This window comes from Leptonychotes weddellii, unplaced genomic scaffold (assembly GCF_054177405.1).
Source record: "Leptonychotes weddellii isolate Sample4059 unplaced genomic scaffold, ASM5417740v2 HiC_scaffold_4002, whole genome shotgun sequence".
Classification (NCBI taxonomy): Eukaryota; Metazoa; Chordata; class Mammalia; order Carnivora; family Phocidae; genus Leptonychotes; species Leptonychotes weddellii.
In genome coordinates, this window is record NW_028005735.1 from 1 (window position 1) to 12,083 (window position 12,083).

Sequence of the window (12,083 nt, forward strand, 5' to 3'; positions counted from 1 at the left end):
TTGATGTCTGAATAATATTCCATTGTGTGTGTGTGTGTGTGTGTGTGTGTGTGTGTGTGTGTGTGTGTATGAAAAATATGGAACACTTCATGAATTTGCATGTCATCCTTGCACAGGGGCCATGCTAATCTCTGTATCGTTCCAATTTTAGTATATGTGTTGCCAAAGCAAGCACCAGCCAATAGACATGTGAGTTCTTTCCATACTTTGGCCATTGTAGATAATGCTGCTATAAACATCAAGGTGCATGCATTCCCTTTCAATCAGTATTTTTGTATCCTTGAGTAAATATGTAGTAGTGCAATTGCTGTGGATTGATCTAGAGAATATTATGCTAAGTCAAATAAGTCAGTCGGAGAAACAAATACCATATGGTTTCACTCATATGTGGAATTTAAGAAACAAAACAGGTGAACATATTGTGGGGGCAGGGAAGAGATGCATACCAGGAAACAGATTTTTAACTATAAAGAACAAACAGGGTTGCTGGAGGAGAGGTGGGCAGGGGTGACGGTTTAAATGGGTGATGTGTTAAGGAGGGCACCTGTGATGAGCACTAGGTGTTGTATGAAAGTGATGAATCACTAAATTGTACACCTGAAACTAATATGGCACTGTATGTTAATTAGAATTTAAATAAAAACTTGAAAAAAGTATTATGGTAAAATAAATTAACTATACCAAGAATAAAGACTACCTGGTGTTCATAAAGCTATACACAGGTTTAGTTTTTTTTAAGAACAGTATTATTAAATTAATTGTATATTATATATTTTTTCTTGGTTTAAGTGCTGCAAATGTTCAAGATTCCTAAAATCAACATGATTAGAAACAACTAATTTAAAAAAAAAACAACTCATGGGAGCCACACTGTTTTATAAATCTTCTCAATTAGCCTATTGTTTATTGCAAAACAAAGTAATCAACTTGCCCACATTTTATGAGAGGCACTGGACAGTTTGAATAAGTGGTTATTTTTTAATTATCTCTTTAAAAAAAATCCATTTCTATTCTTTCAATTCTTAAAGTGAACATTTTTCATGTGTCTTATAATTATTAAAATTTATTTGTAGCAAGTAAAATTCTGCATGTGATTTATTTCATTTGCCAATATGTAAGGGAACTGAATGGGTCCTATTACAACACTATTTGGAGACAAATTTACATTTTAAAATATAAATTATTTGTTCCTGAATATATTCATAGACATATATAAGTGTATCCAAATATTTGTGACAGTAAGGCTGGTGATATTCTATAAATATCAACTTCTTCTGCAAGGTAAAGTTTATACAGTTTATCAAACTATTTTATGAGTTTTAACCACCTTATGATTCTAATTCTGGAAAAACTCAAGGATAATTAAGACATTTTTTTTAATATCTTTCTGAACACTGCTTAGAAGATTCCATCTCAGGCACTTGGCTAATGATTGACTACCCTGGATGGTTTATGGCTTCAATGCTACCTAGGAGATATATTCTCAGGGATTGTTGGTCTAGACATAGATAAATTTCTGATTTGCTCTTTTAACATAGATGATTGGCAAATAGACACTTATTAGGAACAAAGAGCTGAATCAGTATAGAAATTTAAACTTAGCTATGTTCAAAGACATGACCATGAATAAGTGATGTACACAGTCTGAGAGCATCTCTTCCTCACTAAAGCACAGCTATGTTGGATTCTTATTGAAGCCTACTAATGACAGAAGGGGAAAGTTGAGAAAAAGAGCTACACCTTTCACAACCAGAGTTAAATATTTTCTTTTTCTTACCTTTCAACAAGTCAATTAACCTGCAAGTTATCTTTCTATACTCCATTAATCTTCCACAGTACTATAGTGAGCTGCTAAGATAGTACATGTGCTGTGCAAATATATAAAGTAAATGTTACAATTTGCAGTGGTCAAGAATGTTTCCTAAAATTTATTTGATTGACTCCAGCACAGACTCCAAAAATATTACTTATTTTATTTGTAAAATTCAATAATTTTTAACTAGGATGATGCCAAATAAAAATGATACACAGGAGTAAAGGAAAGCACATCAAGTATCTGCTTCCAAAAGACACTGTAAGCAGTTAAATAATCACAAGAGAATATGCAGCTATTAAAATAACCCCATATATTGCCAGGAAAATATCTGAAATGATAGAATTCAGATGGTGATACAGAAAAAATTACAAATTCATTCTTAACATCTGGGTCACAAAATTGTCAGGTTTTTCCCCAATTGTTTTTTCCTACTGAGAAGAGAAGAATAAAATGCTCTGAAAATCAGAAGCCTGATTTTCCTATAATTATGTTATTATTTAAAGAAGTTTTAGCGTTTTTTTCCTACAGTTGTATCAACTTGTTCTTGTTCATATGTGGTATGTTTTTAACTGTTGCTAAATCAGCAGTCTAATTCAAAAAGTATTTTCTTATTTAACACCAAAATTAAGCCTATTCACTTCTGTTACTATACTATGAAACCATTTTTTTTTCATGCAACCATTATTTTACTCTTGGGCATGAAACATTCTAGTTTCTTCTGGAGTCCCAATTACATCAACATTGCAATTACAGATATAATAGCAATTCCTACTATTCCTAAATTACTTCTTTCAAATACTATTTATTGATGAAACAAACATACTTCCAGCTCTCTTCTTAGTGGACATTCCCATTAGAAAGGCTAAAAAAAAAAAATGGACTTGATTTTATAGCTAGGGTCAGCATTGTTACATGATTCTGGCCAAATAGGATTCATAGAATTATGATAACACATTCCAGGAAAAAGCTCAGCATTTTCAGGAAATTAAGACATTTCTCCTTCCCCCTTACCAAGATCCTTGTCTTTAAGTTGAACTTAAAGGAATATTAATAAATATTACATGATTTGAAAAACAGATAAAACAAATGAAGAAAAATAAACAGAACCTCAGAAGATTGTGGAACATTAAATACACCAACGTGTGTAATAGAAATACCAGAAGAAAAGAAAGCAAAAGGGACAAAATACTATTTAAAATTAATAGTAGAAACTTCACAAATGTAATGAAAAACACCAACCTATACCTTTAAGAAGATAAGCCTCAAGTATGATAAATTCAAAAACATCCCACCCAGAAACATCACAGACAAAAGGTTGAAAGACAAAATCAAGAGAAAAAAAATTGGGAGTAGTGAGAGAAATGGTGTTATTTTACGCCTTCCAGTGACCATACAGTAGAAACAATGAATGCCAGAGGGCAGTGGGGAGGCATACGAAAAAATACTGCCAGAAAAAAAGAAACTGTCAACCAAAGATCCTATATTCAGAAAAGCTGTCATTAAAACTAAAGATGAAATAAAGCTGTTCTCAGATAAACAAAAACTGAGATATTGTTGCTAGAATATCTGTCTTACATACTAGAGGAGATTCCTTATTTTTTCCAGCTTTATTGAAATATAATTGACATACAACATTGTTAAAGTTTGAGCTGTACAACATGATGATTTGATATGTGTATATACTGTGAATGAATATCATAAGTTAGTTAACATAACCATCTCCTCACATAGTTACAACTTTTGTGTGTGTGTGTATTGAGAACTTTTAAGATTACTCTCTTAAAAACTTTAAAATATATAATACTATAATGTTAACTACAGTTGCCATGTTGTACATTACATTCTTAGAGTTTCTTCATCTCATAACTGGAAGTTTGTATGCTTTGATCACCTTCACCTATTTCCCTCACCTCCCCACCCCCACTCCTGGCAACCACCAATCTATTCTTTGTTTCTATGAGTTTGGATTTTTTAGATTCAACATATAAGTGAGCTTAAGCAATATTTGTCTTTCTCTGTCTAAGTCATTTCACTTAGCATAATGTCCTCAAGTTGCATCTATGTTGTTGAAAGTGGAAAGGTAATCCTTTACCTTCTTTTTATGGCTGAATAAAATCCCATTTATCTTTATAATATCTTCTTTATCCACTCATCTATTAATAGACACTTAACTTGTTTTCATTTTGTAAATAATGCCACAAAAAACATAGAGGTACAGATACTCTTTGAGATAGTGATTCGTTTCCTTTGTGTATACACTTGTTTGGTGATTTGCTGGACCATATGGTACCTCTATTTTTGTAATTTTTCAGTATATCTCCATACTATTTTCCACAGTGGCTGTACCAATTTACATTCCCACCAACAGTGCCTGAGGCTTCCCTTTTCTCCATGTCCCCACTAGCACTTATCTTTTATCATTTTGACAATATCCATTTTAACACATGTGAGGTGACATCTCATTGTGGTTTTGACTTGAATTTTCTTGAAGATTAGTGATTTTGAACAACCTTTTATGTACCTGTTGGCCATTTGGATATCTTCTTAGGAAAAACATCTATTCAGAATTTTCGCTCAAAATTTAAATTGGATTATTTTGTAGTTTGTTGTTGTTGTTGTTGTTGTTTTGTTTGCTGTTCAGTTGTATGGGTCCCTTACATATTTTAGATATTAGCCCCTACCAGATATGGGGTTGGAAATATTTTTTCCCATCCCATACATTGTCTTTAGGAAATTCTTTAGTTTGAAAGAATGTGTCTTTAGACAGTAATATAAATCCACAAACAAACAAAGAACAGCAAAGGTAATTTACTTTTAGGTAAGTAATGATAAAAGATGGAATAATTACGCATTAGTTTTTCTATTTTTCTTCATTGATTTAAAAACAAAGAGACTGAATTAGTAATTTTTAAGTTTATCACAAAGCAAAGCCCAGAACCATATGGTTTCACTGATGAATTTTACCAAAAATTTAGAGAAAAATTAGTACTATCTCTTCACAAACTTCCAAAAAATTGAATAGTAGGGAGCACATCCCAACTCTTTTATGAAGTTAGTGTATCTTGATATCATAACAAAACAAAGACATCACAAGAAAACTATAGATCAATGTCTTTTATTAAGATATTAATAAGTTAATTAATATTAATATAGACCCCCAAAAATCTCCAAATATTAATAAATTGAATGCAGTGAAATGCAAAATGGATATATACAATGACGAAGTAAACTATATCCAAGGAAGGCAATATAGTTTTAACGTTTGAAAACAAATGTAGTAGATCATATTAATAGAGAAAATGACAAAACCACATTGTTATGTAATAGACTCAGAAAAATCATTAGACCAAATTCAACATTCATTCATGGTAAAAACTACTCAATAAATGAGGAATAGAAGTGACCTCCTTTAATCTGATGAAGCATATATGAAAAAGTCTCAGCTGATATCATAATAAATAATAAAAAACTGTTTTTACTCTAAAATTTTAAAGATGAGGATTTCTGCTGTCATTACTTATCTTCCCAACAAGAAAAAAAAAAAAAAGAAAAGAAAAACCCAGACTGGAAAGGAAGAAGTAAAACAATCTGCATTTGCAGATGATATGACCTCATATATAAACAAGCACCAAATCCTCCTCAGACTCCACATGTAGTTTTGAAATATCTTACCTAATCTATGGAAAACAAACAAACAAACAAAACCAAGTAGGCAGGGTTTTGATTGGAATTACATTGATTTTATAGATTAATTTGGAATGAACTGACACTTTCCTCATATTGAGACACCACTTACCACATATAAAAAGTATATACTTTTGTGATTTTCTTTTCAAAATCCTGTGCTTTTTATATCAATTATATTTTAAGGTAGTTTTATAATTTTTTCTTTTATTAAATTATATTCTCTAACATCTTTGCTGGTATTACAAGGCAACTTACTTTTCTAAATTGATTTTATATCTAGCATCCTTCCTGAATTCATTATGAAATCTAACAATTTAAGTATTACTGTATGTTTATATGGGGAAAACCATATCAACTGAAAATGAAGACAGTTTTGATTCCTATTTTCCAATCATAATAATTTTCTTTTTCTTGTTTTACTGTCTTACCACTTTTTTAAGTACAGTGTTAAATTGAAACAATAAAAGTGACTCTCCATATTATTCATGATTTTAAAGAATTTGCTTCTAACATGTCATATGTCATTAAATGTAACAGAGAGAGAAAAGGGGATTTTAAAAAGTTAGTTTGAGTCTCTGCTACACATACTGTATCAGCTAAGACCAGATTCAGCTGCATAGGACAAAGGCCCCCAGTAGGGTGTCTAACACAAGATAAAAGTTTATTTCTCTTCTATGTAAAAGGAAGTGTAGGTGGTCATGGCTGATGTGGTGTTTCAGTGGTGTCCACTCTTGTTTTTTCATGTGGTTGTTTTGCCATTTTTAGTAAATGACTTCCACTTCCTGGTTCAAATGGTGGTTTGGGCCTTTACCATTTGGTCCACATTCTACATAGTAAGAAGAAGAGAGGAATGAAAAATAATAAACCCGCAGTTTTTCAAGGAGACCTCTTAAAACTATCATATAATGCATTCACTTATATATCACTGACCAGAATAAATTCTTATGAGCATAAATGTACCTACAAGGGAGATAGAGAAATGCAGTTTTTATATGTGGGTATCAAGGTGCCCAGGAAATACAAGAGCCCTGATGCTAAAGAGCCTGGCTCCTCATGTGCTTGCATACCAGTCCACGTTGCTATGTTTTAGAATGTGTCAGTAATGAGAAATGAATTTCTGTTGAGTTAATCCACTGAGATTTTTTAATAGTTCATGGAGATATAATGTATAAACTAAGAACTACACATATTTAATGTATACAATTCAGTAAGTTGGGACCTTAACTTAAGCAAACCTTTAATACCATCACCACAATCAAAGGTATAGATATACCTACTACCTCTCAGAGTCTTCTTGTGTCTTTTGTGTGTGTGATTAGAACACTAAATAGGAGATCTACCTTCTTAATAAGTTGTAAAGTGCACGATACCATATTGTTAACTATAAGCACTGTATTATACAACACATCTCTAGACTAATGCCTCCCCATTTCTACCTCCCCCATCCTCTAGCAACTATCATTCTGTGAGTTTGCTCCTATGAGTTTGACTATTTTAGATTCATCATATAAGTATTGTGTAGTATTTGTCTTCTGTGTCTGCTTTCTTTTACTGAATATAATGTCCTGCAGGTTCATCCATATTGTCACAAATGGCAAGGTATTTTTCCTTTCTAAGCCTGAATAATAAATACTTCATTGTATGTATATACCGTATTTTCTTTATCCAATCATCAGTCTATGAATGCTTGAGTTGTTTCCATACTTTGACAATTGTGAATAATTCTGCAAAGAACATGGGAGTGCAACTATCTCTTTAAGATCTTGATTTAAATTGTTTTGGATATACACTCAGAAATGAAATTTCTAGATCATGTGGTAGTTCTAATTTTCATTTTTGGAGCAACTTCTGTACTGTATACCATAGCGGCACATTACATTACCACTAACAGTATATAATTTCTCCAGATATTTGCCAAAACTTTTTTTGTGTGAGATATTTTTTTTATTATTGTATTTTATTGTGGTGTAACATTTGACATACAAGCTACCCCTTTAACAAATATTTAGTGGTACAATATACTATTGTTATAATGGGTAAAATGTTATACAGCAAGTCTCTAAAACTTACTCATCTTGCTTAACTGAAACTTCCTTTGTATTGATTAGAAATTCCCCACTTTTCCCTCCCCACAGCCCCTAGCAACCTACAACTAAGACTGCATTGCAAGGTTGTAATGGAAAATTAAACAAGGCCTCTCATCCCATAGATTAGAGTCATAAATTTTTTAAATGTATTTGGTGTATGTGAATCAAAATTTTTTTTATCTCTCTCTATAATTAGAATTCCTTGTTATCTAATATTTTAAATAAAAGCATAGTTTCCCTCTTATCCAAATGTCAATACCAACAAGGAAATATATTTCTAGAATGAAGCATATTTCTTTTTATCATGTCAATGTGAAAAGATGAGTCATTTGATTTTAATAACTTTAATTAACTTGCCTAGTGTTCTGCTTTGATATCACTATTTTTTTTTACTAGCATTATTTGTTCAACTCTTAATTTGAATCTAGTGACCATTGAAGTATTTTTAATAAACTTCTTAAACACATATATATGTATAAATACCGTTGGTACAATTTCTAATTCCCTAATTGAACACTGAATGATATAGTAGTCATGTCCTGCCACCTCAAATATTTCCTGTCTCGGCCCCATTTGTAACTTACCAAAATGTGAATTTGTTCATGGGTATTTATTACATTTTACCTGTATTCATATCTAGAAGATAATCTAAAACTATAAAATTGTATGTCTTTTTACCATTCAATTCTTGCTGCCTAGCCAAGTTGTGGATTAGCCACTTAATGAATATTTGCTGAAGAAATGGGAAAATGAGACAACTCATAGAAAACAATCAGTTGAATTGCTTCTTACAGACCTGGATTTTGGTCTATTTTTCCACTTTAGTAACTTTACAATATTTCAATGATTTCTGTAACATGACTATGCACATATTGGATGAATAAATGATAGATGATAGATGATGATAGATGATAGATTAGTGACATAAAAGTTAATTTTATGCATTTTAATTTGTTCTAGATGAACAATGTATCTTTTTACTTTTGATCTCAATTGTAGTTGTTTGGTTTATTTTATATTTATGTTTGCCACTTGTTCACAAATAATTATGTAAAAGAGGCATGCTTGAAAAAATCAAATAAATGTATTATGAAGATACTTTCATTTTATTTATTTATTTATTTTATTTTTTTAAAGATTTTATTTATTCATTTGAGAGAGAGAGACAGAGACATAGGGAGCACAAGCAGGGGGAGAGGCAGAGGGAGAAGGAGAAGCAGACTCCCTACTGAGCTGGGAGCCTGACATGGGCCTCAATCCCAGGACCTGGAGATCAAGACAGATGCTTAACCATCTGAGCCACCCAGGTGCCCCCAAAATACTTTCAATTTAATTTAATTTCATTTAATAAAATATGTTGCCATATTTTAGGTTTCTGAAAAGAATCTTTTAAATCATTTTATTTCCATTGGTATAAAAATGATGTGTGAGTGCACTGACATTCTTTCTGAAGCCCTTTGAATGTATTTATCTCTTTGTCAGAGAACCAATTCTTTATCTTTTTGCCATGAATATTTTTTTTAGAAAGATAGCATTAATGTTCATTCCTTTTCTTTACACTGTCTGACCTCATTTGTAAGTTTTCTTCAAAATCTTATAGCTTGAATTTGGTGGATGCAGAATTAGATTGGTAAAGAATTAGAAGGTATAAATTTTGCTTTGAGCTTTTCTTCTCTCCTTGCCCCAGTTCAATAATCATCAAGCTGATTTATAACATTTCAAGTTCCTTTTTACTTCTATTTTTCCATTTTGATGCTTCTTACAATTTTACTTTCTTTCCATTCTAAATATCTTTCTCTTCAACACAAAATAAATCTATTTTAATACACTAACCTAAGGGCAGGAAAAGCAACCAGACTCTGGAGAGGAGTTACAACCTCAGGGATCAAAGTATGAAATAAGAACTTTGACTTACATTGAGGAAGCAGACTTAGTGTGTTCTCATGAACAGGTGTCAGGCTCATGGCTTGATCTGGAGGTTTAATACATAGCACTGGCATTTGGCAGTGATGAGAACACATGCCCAGAGCCCATTGGACACTTGCTTAAATCAGTATTGTCAAGTTGCCAAGTAGGTACACTTACCCTGATTTTTCAAAGCTTGACTTCCATGTTTGTGAAGCAGATGCTCTGAATTTCTGATGCAGTTAATGAAGTCTGGCATCTACTTTATCTCAGTCCCAGAAACTGAGGTAAAGAGAAAGAGACTTATATGAATCTAAGCATTTAAAGGCTTAACTGCTATCTTTGTCTCTCTCTTACAATCTCTCCCTTCTGTGTGCATGTGTGTGTGTGTGTGTGTGTGTATGTGTTGTACGGAAAACCTCTTATTGATATGCTAAAAATGTATACATCAGTGCAGTAAAATCAAAATTTTACTTTTCTGAAAATAAACCAATATATAATACATAATGTATAAAATTTGGAAAATGAAGAAAATAATTAAGAAAAATTTACCTTAACCCATAACCCCATATTTGCATTCCCTTGTGATAATTCTTCTCTAATTGGATGCATGTTTATTTTATCTCTTTGGTAACAAACATCGCAACAACCAAAATTGTACCTAGTTTTTTCATAACCATTAAAATTAAGAATAGTTGTGCATAGAATGTGTGTAAATAAAATATGTAGTTAATACCTAGAATCAAGCCTTATTTGGGGGGGAAGGAAAGATGGCAGAGGAGTAGGGGACCCTATTTCAACTGGTCCCCAGAATTGAGCTGGATATCTACCAGACCACTCTGCGCACCCACGAAATCAGCCTGAGATGTAAGAAGATCTGGATCTCTACAAACAGAATATCGATGGCGGTTGGTTTCGAGGTACAAAGTGGGGAGCCGTGATTCTGTGGGCAGATATTGGAAGATAAAAGGCAGCGGGAGGGTGCCTGGCCATGGGGATCCTACACTGCCGGTGAGCGACAGCCTCATGCACTGGGGATGGGCACAGACTCCCAGACCAGTAATAGTGGGGAAAGGACTTTAGGGCAGCCCCCAGGGGCAGAAACGCGGAGTGGCAGGGTTGCACAGACGAACTGGGAGCGGCTGGTGGTTTTAGAAGCACAAAGGGCAGAGAACTGCTCCGACCTGGAGGGAGGACTAGGAGTGCTGCAGAGGGGCGCACAACCCAGGATGCTGCAGTTTATAGCAGCATGGACAGAAACAGAGACAGTGTGGCCTGGAGAGCTCACTGAAGAATAGACTGTGATCTCTGTGCTCTGAGGCAGAGGGTTGGAAACGGTCTCTTCTGCTCTGACTCATGGAAGAGACGCAGAAAGCCACCTGGGAAAGCCACCAGAAAACAAAAGCCCCAAAAATTGATTCCCACTGAGCCCATGCCCCGCCACAGGGGGGCAGGGCAACTCCGCCCAAAGAGGGTTGCCTGAGTAACAATGCGGCAGGCCCCTCCCCCAGAAGACAGGCTGGGAAAACAAGAGGCCAGCAACCTTAAGGTCCCAAGAAAACAGGTGCATCTTGCTTGGGTTCTGGTCAATAATTTGGACTCTATATATTCCCTCAAACACCCATCAACAGAATGACTAGGAGGAGGAGCCCCCAAAATAGAAAAGACTCAGAGATTATGACTTATGCTGCAGATTTACAAATGGATGCAGATATAACCAAGATGTCGGAGATGGAATTCAGGCTAGCAATTGTGAAGACAATAGCTAGAATGGAGAAATCAATTAATGGCAACATAGAGTCTCTAAGGGCAGAAATAAAAGGGGAATTGGCAGAACTTAAAAATGCTATCAATGAGATCCAATCCAATCTAGATAATCTAACAGCTAAGGTAAGTGAGGCAGAAGAATGAAAAGGGACATGGAAGACAAAATAATAGATGAAAAGGGAAAAGAAGAGGCCAGGGAAAAACCACTCAGAATCCATGAAAATAGAATCAGAGAAATAAATGACACCATGAACCGTTCCAATGTCAAAATAATTGGAATCCTGGAGGGAGTGGAGAGAGAGAGAGGACTACAAGATGTATTTGAGCAAATCATAGCTGAGAACTTCCCTAATCTGGGGAATGAAACAAACATTCGCATCCTAGGGTCAGAGAGGACCCCTCCCAAGATCAAGGAAAACAGGCCAACACCCTGGCATGTAATAGTAAAACTTGCAAATCTTAGAACCAAGGAAACCATCTTAAGGGCAGTTAGGGGGAAGAGATTCCTTACGTACAGAGGCAGGAACATCAGAATAACGTCAGACCTATCCAGAGACCTGGCAAGCCAGAAAGGCCTGGCAAGACATATTCAGGGTATTAAATGAGAAGAACATGCAGCCAAGAATACTTTATCTGGCAAGGCTTTCATTTAGAATGGATGGAGAGATGCAGAGCTTCCATGACCGGTAGAAACTGAAAGAATATGCGACCAGTAAGACAGCCCTGCAAGAAATATTAAGGGGGATTCTATAAAAGGAGAAAGACCCCAAGAGTGATCTACAACAGAAATTTACACAGACAATCTGTAAAAAACAACATAT

General features: G+C 34.1%; 1 non-coding gene across 1 annotated transcript; it reads right to left on the reverse strand.

Moving 5' to 3' along the window:
* Window positions 1-71: 71 nt before the first annotated feature.
* On the reverse strand, window positions 72-175 carry LOC115942156 (U6 spliceosomal RNA). Its single transcript, XR_004076778.1, has one exon. It is a non-coding gene; the product is annotated as a U6 spliceosomal RNA (small nuclear RNA).
* Window positions 176-12,083: the final 11,908 nt, after the last annotated feature.